Raw genomic sequence first — 14025 nt, forward strand, 5'->3', positions numbered from 1 at the left:
CTAATACAGCTTTGAGGGAGAATGTTTCCTCCACTCCAGGAAATCCCGTCAAATCCTTTATCATAGATACTCCCTTTTTCAATAGTTTTTTTTCTTTTGGGAGGAAGTTCTGACGATGAGGGAGAAGGAGGAACAACCAAGCTTTCTGGAGGGGAGTTAGGAGGGATCAACCGACTTGTGGAAGTTTGGATGATTTTTTATTGGGCCAAAGTCCCCGAGTCTGATTTCTTCAGGAAAGATCGGGCAGAATTACCCCCGGTTTCTTTCTCTTGGATATTTCGGGCCGCAACAGTTTTTCTGGTTTGGCGCAGTTGCTTCATTGCTGTAGACTTTGGAGCCATTTTCTCTGCAAAACAAAAATAAAAGGCACCTTAGTTAAACAAATCAAAATTAAAAAGCATAAAGCTAAAAGGTCGGAAAGCTACTTAGCTCGGACCGAAGCTGACTAGGGTCCCCTAGGAACTTTTTAGTATCCAAGTGAAGAGCCCAGCCCCAACTCTCTTCAAACACGTCTACAAAGTACTTCTCAAGCTTGTCTAGGGCATCTACACTATACTTGGCTATTACGGGTTTTTCTTGCCAATATAACGGAAAGGAAGGTTCATCGTTCTCATCCATATAGAAAAGTCAGACACCTTTTATAGCCTGGACTTTGAAGAGATAATTTTTGAAGTCATGGAAAGATTCATCAAAAATAGAAAAAACCTTTCTACCTTGAACAGCGCGAAAGAAAAACCAAGACAACTTTCCCTTTTGAAGATCTGGGTTTGGTCAGGACAAAAAAGTGAAAAAAGACCTTAAAAGAAGGTCAGACATTAAGTTCTTGGCACAAACATTAGTACACTTTGAGGAAAGCCCAAGAATTCGGGTGAAACTCGGTAGGAGCGACGTTACAAGTCCAAAGGATGTTCGTTCAAAGTCAGGAAAAATGGGTTTAATACCAAATTTTGTAAAAAAGTAATCATATGCATAGAAAAAGGGGTGTTCTGAGTTGTCTAAATGAGGGAAGCACACTATCTCCTCAAGGTCTGACACTACTAACTCATAATTTCGCTAATCTTTATAATTTTCACATATCCTATAGTGTCTACGGAATACTGATGCCAAGGCATCTTAGGCTAGTTTCACTAGCATTTTTCTGTTAGTTTTAGTTGTTTTATGCATTTTCTTGAGCTTAAAGTAACCAAGAATGGTTAAATGAATAACAAAGCAATGAACCATCCAAACATTATGATTTTGATGCAAATTCCATGAGTTTTTAGTTATATTACTTGAATGCTATGAATGGAAGATTTCTCATGAAATTTTGCAAGACTTTGATGCAGTTGTTTGGATGATTTCAGGGAAGAAGAGGCTAGGCAAGGAAGCAACAAAAAATCAATAAAGGAAGCTTGAATATCACATGTGGAGTTTAAGTTCCAGTTTAAGCTTAAACTGGAACTTAAACTACCAAACCATATAATGCTGGGAAGTGGCGTTTAAGCTCCAGTTTAAGCTTAAACTGGAGCTTAAACGCCAAAATCATGAAAGCTGAGGAATGCTGAAACTGGCGTTCAACCTCCAGTTTAACCTTAAACTGGAAGTTAAACGCCAGAATGAGAATTGCACCAAGGAGCATTTCCACGTTTAAGCTCCAGTTTAACCTTAAACTGGAGCTTAAACGTGTTCGACCAGAATTTTCCTCCAGGGAACCATTTCCACGTTTAAGCTCCAGTTTAAGCTTAAACTGGAGCTTAAACGTGTTCGACAATTCTCCTCCTGGGTTGCTTTCTTCATTCCCACGTTTAAGCTCCAGTTTAAGGTTAAACTGGAGCTTAAACGTGTTCGACATTTCACCCTCCAGGAAGCATTCCACGTTTAAGCTCCAGTTTAACCTTAAACTGGAGCTTAAACGTGTTCGACCCAATTTCTCCTCCAGGGTTGCAATCTTCATTTCCACGTTTAAGCTTCAGTTTAACCTTAAACTGAAGCTTAAACGTGTTCGACAATTCCACCCTCCAGGATTGCCTTCTTCCATTTCCACGTTTAAGCTTCAGTTTAACCTTAAACTGAAGCTTAAACGTGCTTGAATTATATCACCTCCAGGAGTGTCCAACGTTTAAGTTGCAGTTTAAGCTTAAACTGCAACTTAAACGCCACTTTGTGAAGGGGTTTCTGGGCCAAAGATATTGCAGTTTAAGTTAGTATTTGAGCACAAACATTGACTTAAACATACTCTGGTATGAAACCCAATTGAATATCATGGTTTATGGGATTGGGCCTGAAGAATTGATGAGTCTGGAATTTCAATTTGTTGAGTCATGTGTCATTACTTGATTATCACTAAGTTGGCTCAATGAATGTTACAGAATTGGATCAGCAGCCTCATCAGGATTATGGATCATAAACCCAAAGCAAAAGGAAATCAAGGAAAGGCCTCAAAGCCCAAGAAACACAACAGAAGCTCAATTTAGAAAGTGTATAAATAGGATAGAATTTAAGTTAGAGAGGAATTTTACGACGGGACTTTAGGGATCATTTTTCTAGTTTTCATACTTATTGTAATTGAATTCAGAGCTATGACTCACTAAACCCCTTTCATTGGGTTAGGGAGCTCTATTGTAATTCAATGAATCAATAATAGTTTTTATCTTCTTCTTCAATCTTTTCTCTTGAATTTTGTTAGAAAGCTTCTCGGTCTAATTCCATTGGTTAGTTATCTTGGGAAAGAAACTATCCATAATTGGAATCCTTCGGAACCTTGGGAAAGGAATGGAGGATTCATGCTAGAGAAGCTTTCTCACAGTGAATTGGATTGGGGTTTGGATGGATATTGTGACATGTAATCCTACCAAATTGTGGTTCATGAAACTGTGTGGTATAATCAGTGATCGAGCATCATCTCTTCTTATGAACATTTAAACCAAGGGATTGGGAATTTGTTTGTTTTTAGAGAGAATTGGTGAGCCAAGGGATTGGGATCCAATCGTATAAGATTGCCAAGCAAAATTCAATGAATGCATTGGTTGAGGAAGGGATAAAAATGTTTTGATTCGGAGATCTCAATATCTCCTGAAACCCAATGAATTCCCCATTTCTGATCTACACTTTCTCTTTACATTCTGCAATTAAATTCATGCAATCACCCCCATCCCCTTTTAATTTCAGCACTTTAACTTCTCGCTCTTTAATTCATGCAATTTAAGATTCCGCAATTCTCATCTAAATCTTGATTCCGCTCAACTAGAACAAACTTCTAATCCGAATTGCTCATTCAACCAATCCTTGTGGGATTTGACCTCACTCTATTGTGAGTTTTTACTTGACGATAACCGGTGCACTTGCCGGAAGAAATTTTTGCCGATTGTGCAATTTCCTAAAATCGTAGCTATCAAGTTTATGGCTATCAAGTTTATGGCGCCGTTGCCGTGGATTGGTTTTCGATTGACAATTCTCAAATTGGAAGTCAACTAGATTGAGCATTTTTCTTGTTTTGTTAATTCAGTTCAAGTTACTTGTTGAATTTTAATTTCTGCACTCTGTTACTTGCTTTCTTTCTTTATGCCTTTAAATTCAAGCAACTAACTCACTGACCCACTAACTATTTGAATTAATTCCTCAACTGCTCTAACCATACTCTTCCATTAACCAAGAGTATTTCACTTGTTTGTTGCCTGTGCTGTGTTCTTGTATGACAGGTAGGAGAGGAGAGACATCAACTCCTCCATATACCGAACCAGAGAGGACCCTTCATAAACTTAGAAGGGAAGCAAGAAAGAAGAGAGTACTGGGAGAAGAAGAATCTGAAGGAGAATCTGAGGACAATTTTGAGGAAGCTCTAGATCTCAACATGGATAGAGAAGTTCACAACCATGAGAGAGCTGATGGAAACAATGCCATTCCCGAGAGGAGGGTTCTTGGTTCATACATAAACCCAACCTCTGGGAATTGTGGTAGCAGCATTCAGAAACCACCCATTCAGGCCAACAATTTTGAACTCAAACCACAGCTAATATCACTGGTGGAGGATCATTGTTCATTTGGTGGTAGTGCTAATGAAGATCCAAACCAACATCTCACAAAATTCCTGAGAATTTGCGACACTGTGAAGTCCAATGGAGTCCAGGAAGATGCCTATAAACTGCTCTTGTTCCCATTTTCACTTAGGGACAAGGCAGCTAAGTGGCTGGAATCATTTCCAAGGGGGAGCCTAACAACCTGGGATGAGGTGGAAAGCAAGTTTCTGGCACGTTTCTACCCCCCACAAAAAGTCAATAGGCTTCGATCTGAGGTTCAGACTTTTAGACAACAAGAGGGTGAAACTCTCTACGAGGCATGGGAGAGATTCAAGGATTTGACAAGAAAATGCCCACCAGACATGTTCCATGACTGGGTGCAATTGCATATTTTCTATGATGGACTTTCTTATGAATCAAGGAAGGCTGTAGACCATTCATCAGGAGGTTCATTGAACAGGAAAAAGACTGTGGAAGAAGCCATTGAAGTGATTGAGACAGTGGCTGAGAATGAGTACTACTATGCTTCAGAGAGACACAACACTAAGGGAGTCATGGAGCTGAACCATGTTGATACAATTTTAGCCCAAAACAAGGTGTTTGCCAAGCAACTAGTAGAGCTCACCAGGAACTTAAAAACAAATCAAGTGGCTGCAATACACACACAAGATCAAGAGGAAGTAAGCACTGAAGGAGGTGATTGGGAAGAGGCCAACTATGTGGGAAATCAACAAAGGCAACCATATGATCCACATTCCAACACTTACAACCCAGGCTGGAAAAACCACCCAAACTTTGGGTGGGGAAACCAGCAAACCCAACCACAAAATCACAAACCTTACAACCCCAACCAACATAACAATTCCACATACCAAAACTCCAACCAAAGATCATACCAAGCCACACAAAACACTTACTCCCAACCACCATATCATGGCCAAAATAATCAACCTGCCCAACCTAATCCGAACCAACAATTTCAAGATCAATTAAACAGGATAGAAGGAATGCTTGCAAACATGGGTCAGGACATAAGTGAGTTGAAAAGCTTTAGGGATGATGTGAGATCTACCTTAAGGAACCATGGTGAAAACTCAAGAGGATGGAGTCTCGAGTAGGAGAGCTATCTCAACAGGCCCCCAAGTCAACTGCAGTGTTTCCTAGTGACACAGAAAAGAATCCTAAAGGGGAACAAAAGGGAGTGAGATGGGAAGAATACAAGTCCATCACCATATTGAAGGAAGTCTCAGAAGAAGAAGGAATCAGACCCTCAGAACAGGAGCCAAAAATCTTGAAGGAAGATGTGGAAGAAGCTAAGCAGAAAAGTGAAACTGAGCAAGCCAAGGAACTGCAAAATAAAGGCATGCTGGAAACATACCAACCAAAAGCACCATTTCCTCAAAGGTTAGGAGGAGGTGAAAAAGGGAAAAAATATTCAAGGTTTTTAGAGACATTTAAGTCTCTCCATATCAATATTCCCTTCCTTGAGATTCTCCAGCAGATGCCTACACATATCAAGTATTTGAAGGAATTGCTGAGCAAGAAAAGAGTTTTGAAGGGAGGACAAACTGTAATAATGAACAAAGAATGCAGTGCACTCATCAAGAAGGACATAGTCTCTAAGAAAACAGACCCAGGAAGTTTTCATATCCCCTGCATCATAGGGGAAACAAAAATTGACAGAGGATTCTGTGATCTAGGAGCTAGCATAAATGTGATGCCTCTGACTCTTATGAAGAGGCTACAACTGAATGAGGTGAGATCCACTGATGTAATCATACAATTGGCTGACAAAACTCAAAAGCAAGCTGAAGGGGTAGTTGAGAATGTGCTGGTGAAAGTGGGAAATCATTTCTTCCCCACAGACTTTGTCATTTTGGACATGGAGGAAAGCTACCTACACCCTATCATTCTGGGAAGGCCATTTCTAGCCACTGCTAGAGCGCTCATAGATGTAGAACAAGGAGAGCTAATTTTGAGAACACATGATGAACAGCTCATTTTCCATGTTTTCAAACCTGCATCTGAGCCTGAACCAGAACCTGAAAAGCCTAAGGATGATAGTAGCCATCTGTGTTTGGAGGAAAGCAATCCAGCAGCTGAAACTCTGAAACAGTCCTTGGAAGGCAAACAAGAATTGCAAGAGTTAAAGCCACAAGAATCAATAGAAACAGATCAGAAGGATCCTCCTGGCATAAAGGTCAATGAAGAAATCCTCAAGAGAGAGGGAAGAATTGTAAAGAAATTGCCAAGAGGGTGGAAGAACAAGAAAATTCCCACTGGAGGTTTCTCTCCGGGAGATAAGGTGATATCAAGTCATTATCTGCCAATCCCACCTGGCCTCAAACCCATTCCTTCCCAGCTCCCTCAAGTGTTCACAATCATGAAAGTTCTTTCTATGGAACATTTGGAAATCATGAAGGAATCAAATGGGAACGTTTTCATGGTGAGAGGAGAGGACATCAAGCACTACAATCCACCTTAACAAGGGACAACCGTCAAGCTAGTGACGTTAAAGAAGCGCTTCATGGGAGGCAACCCATGCTTTAGTATCCTTACTCTTTATTGTTTTGCTTTGCATCTAATAAAGCATGGTTTCTTATGCATGAACTTGAATCCTCAGGACAACTGTTGATAAGGTGCACTAAACACTGCATGTAAAATACAATTGGTCTCTAAGTTTGGTGTGCCTGAAGGCACCTCCAAATCTTATTCAAAATTGTATTCAGTCTTTCATTCAAGGTGCACAACCAAACATTAAGTTTGGTGTTCCTCTTTGAACACAGTTAATGAAAAGCAAGAAGTTCCTCTGGATTTAGAAATTCATGACAAGTATACCAATTGCATGTTTTAATACTTTGATTTCAATTACTTTAGGTAGTAAAATTGTTTAGGATCAAAGAGCCAAAGTGACTATGATTTATTAGAATTATGCACATTCATTAAGGGATTTCATGTCATCAGGAGACATTACCAAACACTAAGTTTGGTGTCCAGTAATAAGTGTGCATACATACAAAGGTCACGGCTATAAGCTCATGAAGTCAATCATTGATTTACAATTCAAAAAGAATGAAAAACATGTGCAAGTACTATTCATTATTCACATGGACCGAAAAAAATGATAGCAAATTTGTTTGTTTGTGCAGGTACAAAAGTAATGATAAGAATGGATGAAAAAGACAAAGGGGGGAGGTACGGTCTTGGTCAAAAAGGGAGTTCACAAGTCTTTGAAACTAACACATGGGAAAAGGAAGTTCTGCATGAAAAGATAGCTACATGTACAACTTAATGCACCCAGAATACTTCCAAGAAAGTTAAAAGCAATTCGTCCTTCTCCCTAATTCATATATTTACCATCAAGCCATCCTTCACAAATCACCCTAGCCATCCATTTTTCACTTGCATGCACTATAAAGAATCATTTGGGGAACGAGTTCCACACCACCAAATCTCCTTCTTGCACATATTCTTTCATCATAGCATAACTATCTCTTGCCGAAAACAACTTCACCACACTTCTAACAACACTTTCTTACTTCACCTTATCAACGTTAGCTTGTCACTTGCCAAAACTAAAGAACCAATGGCAGCCTCATCTAGCCACAAAAGAAGAAAAGACAAGCAGCCAATGGAGGAGGAAAGGGAATTTGATGCATGGAAATACAAATCAGTTTTTCATGAGATTCAGGCCGAATGGATGAGACCTAAAAGGGTACTAGCTGAGGTTCCCTTTGACCTTGAAAAGGATGAGTTCCCAAGTGTTTGGGAGAAGATCAAAAAGAGGAAGTGGGAGCTCCTGACTAAGCCAATCACTAAAATCAACATCAACCTGGTGAAGGAGTTTTATGCAAATGCAGTGAGGGAGGATCCAACCGTGGAACCCACATACAAAAGCTATGTGAGAGGGGTGGAAGTTGACTTCAGCCCCAAGGCAATCATGAAAACTCTTGGCCTGAAAAACATACGTTTCAGCCAAGCAAGTTATGAGGAGAGGATGATAGGAGAACCTGACTATTCGACTATTGCTGAAGACCTTTGTGCCATCAGAGCTGAATGGGTGAGAAAAACAAGAGGGGCTCCAAGAGTCTTGAGAAGGGGAGACCTAACACCTGAAGCTAAAGGGTGGTATGCAATAGTTAGGAGATCCATCCTACCCACTGCAAACTCTTCAGAAATAGTCCCTAAAAGAGCTATCTTGCTACATTGCATTATGATGGGAGGGGAGATCAAAGTTCATAAACTCATTGCTGAACAGATACAAGAGTTTAGTGAGAAAAGTGACCCTGACTCCTGGCTCCACTTCCCTAGCACCATCATCAGACTATGCATCGATGCCCAAGTACCACTTGAAGATGCAAGACCTAATTGGCTACATCCTGGAATGGCCATAACTGCGCACAGAATGACTCTTGGCCCAATTGCTCCAAGACATACAAAAAGAAGAAATGAAGAAGGGCAACAAGCAGAAGAGGAGCAAGAGGCAGAGCAAGAAGCAGAGCAAGAAGGAGAAGAAGAGCAAGAAGAGCAAGGAAATCCAGAAAGAAGGCAACAAGTTCCCAGAGACCCCATGGAGATGAGCAGAATGCAGGAAATCATAGAAGGAATGTCTCAACAATACATGAGGTCTCAGGAGAGGCAAGAGGACTTTCACCTAAAATGATGGACATGCAAAGGAACTTTGAATCAAGATTCCTAGATCTGCAAAGGGAACAGAATTTACAATTACAGGAATCCCTCAGCCACATATGCCAACACCAAGATGTCAATATCTTGGCAATCAAGGAAGCCACCACTTTGCAGAATGCAAGATATGCAGTTCAAGCTGATTACAACATCAGTTCTCAAATCAAGCTTAACTACATAGGGGAACATCTACACAAGATGGACCCAGCATTCCCAGCTTTTGATGAGTATTTCAAAGGGAGGAAAGAAGGAGAAATGAACAAGGCAGTGATCCTTGAGAAAGGAGTGGAAGAAACAATGAAAAAAGCTGGATTCTGGACAAAGCTCATAAGAAAAGACAAAGGAAGTACAAGTGGTCAAAAAGAGACAAGAAGCAAGAAGAAGCAGGACCCCAAGAATCAAGAAGAACCAAGCAACAAATGAGAGGTGGTCTTGTTCCTTAATAATCAAATAATAGTTTGTGAATTGTCTTTATGAGCTTTCTTTCATTTTAAGTCATTTAAGTTTTATGTGAAATTTCTAGTATGTTTGTCTGTTTACTGCTTTGAATAAAGTGAATTCCTAGATGTTTGGATATAACTTCACCTTCTTAAACAAATGCTTGCCATGCTTGTTCTGTTTCCAAAAATAAAAGAAAAGTTTGAACAAAAGTAACTTGGCTCAATTAGTGACAAATCAAGTAGAATTAAGTGGTGGTATGCATGCTTGATTGTTTAGTCAGCTCACTGGAAATTGAGTGTAGAATTATCATTTTTGTGTAGAAGTTGAATACTGTCTATGATCTTGATGAATAAATGTCTTTGGCCATGAAAAAGAAAGAAAAAGAAGAAGAAAAAGCCACTGAAAAAGGGCAACCAAAAAGAAAAGAATTGAGAAAATAAGCTAGGCACCAATGGTTTGAACTTCTGAGACAAATGCCTGTGGTGTTTATGTATTAAGGATATGCTTGGATGAATAGGTTCTGAGGAGTGTTTCAACACTTGGTAACTTGGGTTAACTAACCCGGGATTATCAATCAAAAGTCCATTATCAAGAGCAACCTAAATACAAAACATTTAGTCACACAAAGAGGTGCTGGGCACCAATGTCTCAAGAAGAAATGTGAACTAAAATGCCTGTAGTGGATATGTGTAGTGCACTGATAAGAAAAAGAAAATGCCAAAGGGTTGTGCAACACATGACACTGAGCAAACAAGGAGCAAAGGAAGCTCTAAGAAAAAGAAAAAAAACAAAGAAGGGAAAAGTGCCAAGGACATAAGAATAACAAGAGGCCATAGCAGTGTTTGATGGATGCAATGAAAAAGTGATAATCTTACCTGATAAGAATGAAAAAGTGATGCTGCAACTTTCTGCATAAAACCCTTCTGATGAACTTCAAATGCTTGCTAATATAGCCAATGTAATTGCTTTGTGTTTCATACTTTCTTCTCAAATAACTCAGGACTTGCTTAGGGACAAGCAAGTATTAAGTTTGGTGTTGTGATGCCAAGGCATCTTAGGCTAGTTTCACTAGCATTTTTCTGTTAGTTTTAGTTGTTTTATGCATTTTCTTGAGCTTAAAGTAACCAAGAATGGTTAAATGAATAACAAAGCAATGAACCATCCAAACATTATGATTTTGATGCAAATTCCATGAGTTTTTAGTTATATTACTTGAATGCTATGAATGGAAGATTTCTCATGAAATTTTGCAAGACTTTGATGCAGTTGTTTGGATGATTTCAGGGAAGAAGAGGCTAGGCAAGGAAGCAACAAAAAATCAATAAAGGAAGCTTGAATATCACATGTGGAGTTTAAGTTCCAGTTTAAGCTTAAACTGGAACTTAAACTACCAAACCATATAATGCTGGGAAGTGGCGTTTAAGCTCCAGTTTAAGCTTAAACTGGAGCTTAAACGCCAAAATCATGAAAGCTGAGGAATGCTGAAACTGGCGTTCAACCTCCAGTTTAACCTTAAACTGGAAGTTAAACACCAGAATGAGAATTGCACCAAGGAGCATTTCCACGTTTAAGCTCCAGTTTAACCTTAAACTGGAGCTTAAACGTGTTCGACCAGAATTTTCCTCCAGGGAACCATTTCCACGTTTAAGCTCCAGTTTAAGCTTAAACTGGAGCTTAAACGTGTTCGACAATTCTCCTCCTGGGTTGCTTTCTTCATTCCCACGTTTAAGCTCCAGTTTAAGGTTAAACTGGAGCTTAAACGTGTTCGACATTTCACCCTCCAGGAAGCATTCCACGTTTAAGCTCCAGTTTAACCTTAAACTGGAGCTTAAACGTGTTCGACCCAATTTCTCCTCCAGGGTTGCAATCTTCATTTCCACGTTTAAGCTTCAGTTTAACCTTAAACTGAAGCTTAAACGTGTTCGACAATTCCACCCTCCAGGATTGCCTTCTTCCATTTCCACGTTTAAGCTTCAGTTTAACCTTAAACTGAAGCTTAAACGTGCTTGAATTATATCACCTCCAGGAGTGTCCAACGTTTAAGTTGCAGTTTAAGCTTAAACTGCAACTTAAACGCCACTTTGTGAAGGGGTTTCTGGGCCAAAGATATTGCAGTTTAAGTTAGTATTTGAGCACAAACATTGACTTAAACATACTCTGGTATGAAACCCAATTGAATATCATGGTTTATGGGATTGGGCCTGAAGAATTGATGAGTCTGGAATTTCAATTTGTTGAGTCATGTGTCATTACTTGATTATCACTAAGTTGGCTCAATGAATGTTACAGAATTGGATCAGCAGCCTCATCAGGATTATGGATCATAAACCCAAAGCAAAAGGAAATCAAGGAAAGGCCTCAAAGCCCAAGAAACACAACAGAAGCTCAATTTAGAAAGTGTATAAATAGGATAGAATTTAAGTTAGAGAGGACTTTTACGACGGGACTTTAGGGATCATTTTTCTAGTTTTCATACTTATTGTAATTGAATTCAGAGCTATGACTCACTAAACCCCTTTCATTGGGTTAGGGAGCTCTATTGTAATTCAATGAATCAATAATAGTTTTTATCTTCTTCTTCAATCTTTTCTCTTGAATTTTGTTAGAAAGCTTCTCGGTCTAATTCCATTGGTTAGTTATCTTGGGAAAGAAACTATCCATAATTGGAATCCTTCGGAACCTTGGGAAAGGAATGGAGGATTCATGCTAGAGAAGCTTTCTCACAGTGAATTGGATTGGGGTTTGGATGGATATTGTGACATGTAATCCTACCAAATTGTGGTTCATGAAACTGTGTGGTATAATCAGTGATCGAGCATCATCTCTTCTTATGAACATTTAAACCAAGGGATTGGGAATTTGTTTGTTTTTAGAGAGAATTGGTGAGCCAAGGGATTGGGATCCAATCGTATAAGATTGCCAAGCAAAATTCAATGAATGCATTGGTTGAGGAAGGGATAAAAATGTTTTGATTCGGAGATCTCAATATCTCCTGAAACCCAATGAATTCCCCATTTCTGATCTACACTTTCTCTTTACATTCTGCAATTAAATTCATGCAATCACCCCCATCCCCTTTTAATTTCAGCACTTTAACTTCTCGCTCTTTAATTCATGCAATTTAAGATTCCGCAATTCTCATCTAAATCTTGATTCCGCTCAACTAGAACAAACTTCTAATCCGAATTGCTCATTCAACCAATCCTTGTGGGATTCGACCTCACTCTATTGTGGGTTTTTACTTGACGATAACCGGTGCACTTGCCGGAAGGAATTTTTGCCGATTGTGCAATTTCCTAAAATCGTAGCTATCAAGTTTATGGCTATCAAATACATTCAATATACTCTTTGTCAACTACAGAAACAGGGAGAAAGACAATACTATCTACCCAAGATAACAAAGAAGAGGGGACCTTTGATGACATGTTGACAATTACATACTGAGACATAAAAGCTACACCTACAAATACAAAATAAGCAAGTCATCACAAAAGAACTCGAACACTAGTAAAGCGAATCAGGTAAAAGAAACCAAAATACAAAATACAATTTCAAAACATCTTTTTCAAAACCAGAAAGTGCAGAAATGGTATCTCTCCTGCACTAACAGCAGGGACGCCATTTGGGGCACCATAAACACATTCATTAAGTCACAAAAGACTACAGTCTTTCAAAACTCTAGAAACATAGTTCAAACATACCAAAGGAATGACAAAAACCAGTTTCACCAAGGAGTTCTTTATTAGGAGACAAAGCGACAACAGCCAACAATTTTCCAAAGAAAAAGTTTCAAAGATAAAAACAAAACCAAGAATATGAAGAACCTCTATTATTAACCAAAAGGTCACCTCAATGCAAACAAATTCAAAAAAGACCAACAAACAGTTATGCGAAAAGGAGCCAAGAGTCAACAGTACCAGCCTTGATGAAGAATTCGAATAAGGAAAGGGCACATCAAGCAGCAAAGACACGGTCGATCCTCTTCACCAAACGCTCTTTCGAATGAATCAAGATAAAGAAAATCTTGAAAAATCCCAAACGATAGTGAAACAAACAAAGAGAGGAAATTTTTGCGAAGAAGGGAGCAACAAAAGCTTTTCTGAAATGGGGAAAGAAGAAGAAGAAGAGCGTGAAGCGTTTTTATAAGAGAAGAGTGAAAAATAGTCCTTTTTATCCCCCTCTTTAAAGACTTACGCGAATCCCTAGGGAACTGCCGCAAAACGTGGGCCCCTCATTTAAAGAGGTAACGTTCAAATTTTAAAACACGTCGAAACCGAAATCACGAAATGCTTGAGCCCAACCTCTTGTAAAACTCGGATTCAAGCAGGGGTACTGTTCATATCGTGGCCTAAATCCATAAAAGACAGGCCCAGTAAGGGGAAAACGCCCAATCCAAAGAGGTGGCCTCCACCATATATCCGACCTCTTTGAAGAGGTCGGACACAACCAAGGGAGCTCAGCTGTACTTATCCAAACAAGTAACTGCCTCCACGAATCTCTCTAACTATCTCTATCTTCCCCAAAAGATAGATCCCAACAAACTCCTAAGATAAAGGGAACGATCATCCATCAATAAATGTGGAACTACTTCAACAAAGGTGGTTATTAACTGTACTATAAATACACTAACACCCTTTAGGTATATATATGTTCTAATCTACTTAAAACCTGCCTAAAATCCTTGCTAACTTAAGTATCGGAGTCTCTTGCAGGTACCACCCCTTACTTTCTCACGAGGAATCCGGACGACGGCACCTCGACACTCGAACAGGTCGGACGCTGCCTCAGAAGGAATCTAAATCTCACGCCAGACTCAAATCAACATTTCAGGTAACCCTCGAAATTATTATTATTATTATTATTATTATTGGCAATTAAAACAATGATAATAACATTAATAATT

The 14025-nt window shown here is 39.3% G+C and overlaps 1 non-coding gene across 1 annotated transcript; it reads right to left on the reverse strand.

The window, feature by feature from the left end:
* Nucleotides 1–4255: 4255 nt before the first annotated feature.
* LOC112699613 (small nucleolar RNA R71) lies at nt 4256–4359 on the reverse strand. Its single transcript, XR_003152557.1, has one exon. It is a non-coding gene; the product is annotated as a small nucleolar RNA R71 (small nucleolar RNA).
* Between the last annotated feature and the right edge of the window lie 9666 nt (nt 4360–14025).

The sequence above is a fragment of the Arachis hypogaea genome, chromosome 6 (assembly GCF_003086295.3).
Source record: "Arachis hypogaea cultivar Tifrunner chromosome 6, arahy.Tifrunner.gnm2.J5K5, whole genome shotgun sequence".
Taxonomy (NCBI): Eukaryota; Viridiplantae; Streptophyta; class Magnoliopsida; order Fabales; family Fabaceae; genus Arachis; species Arachis hypogaea.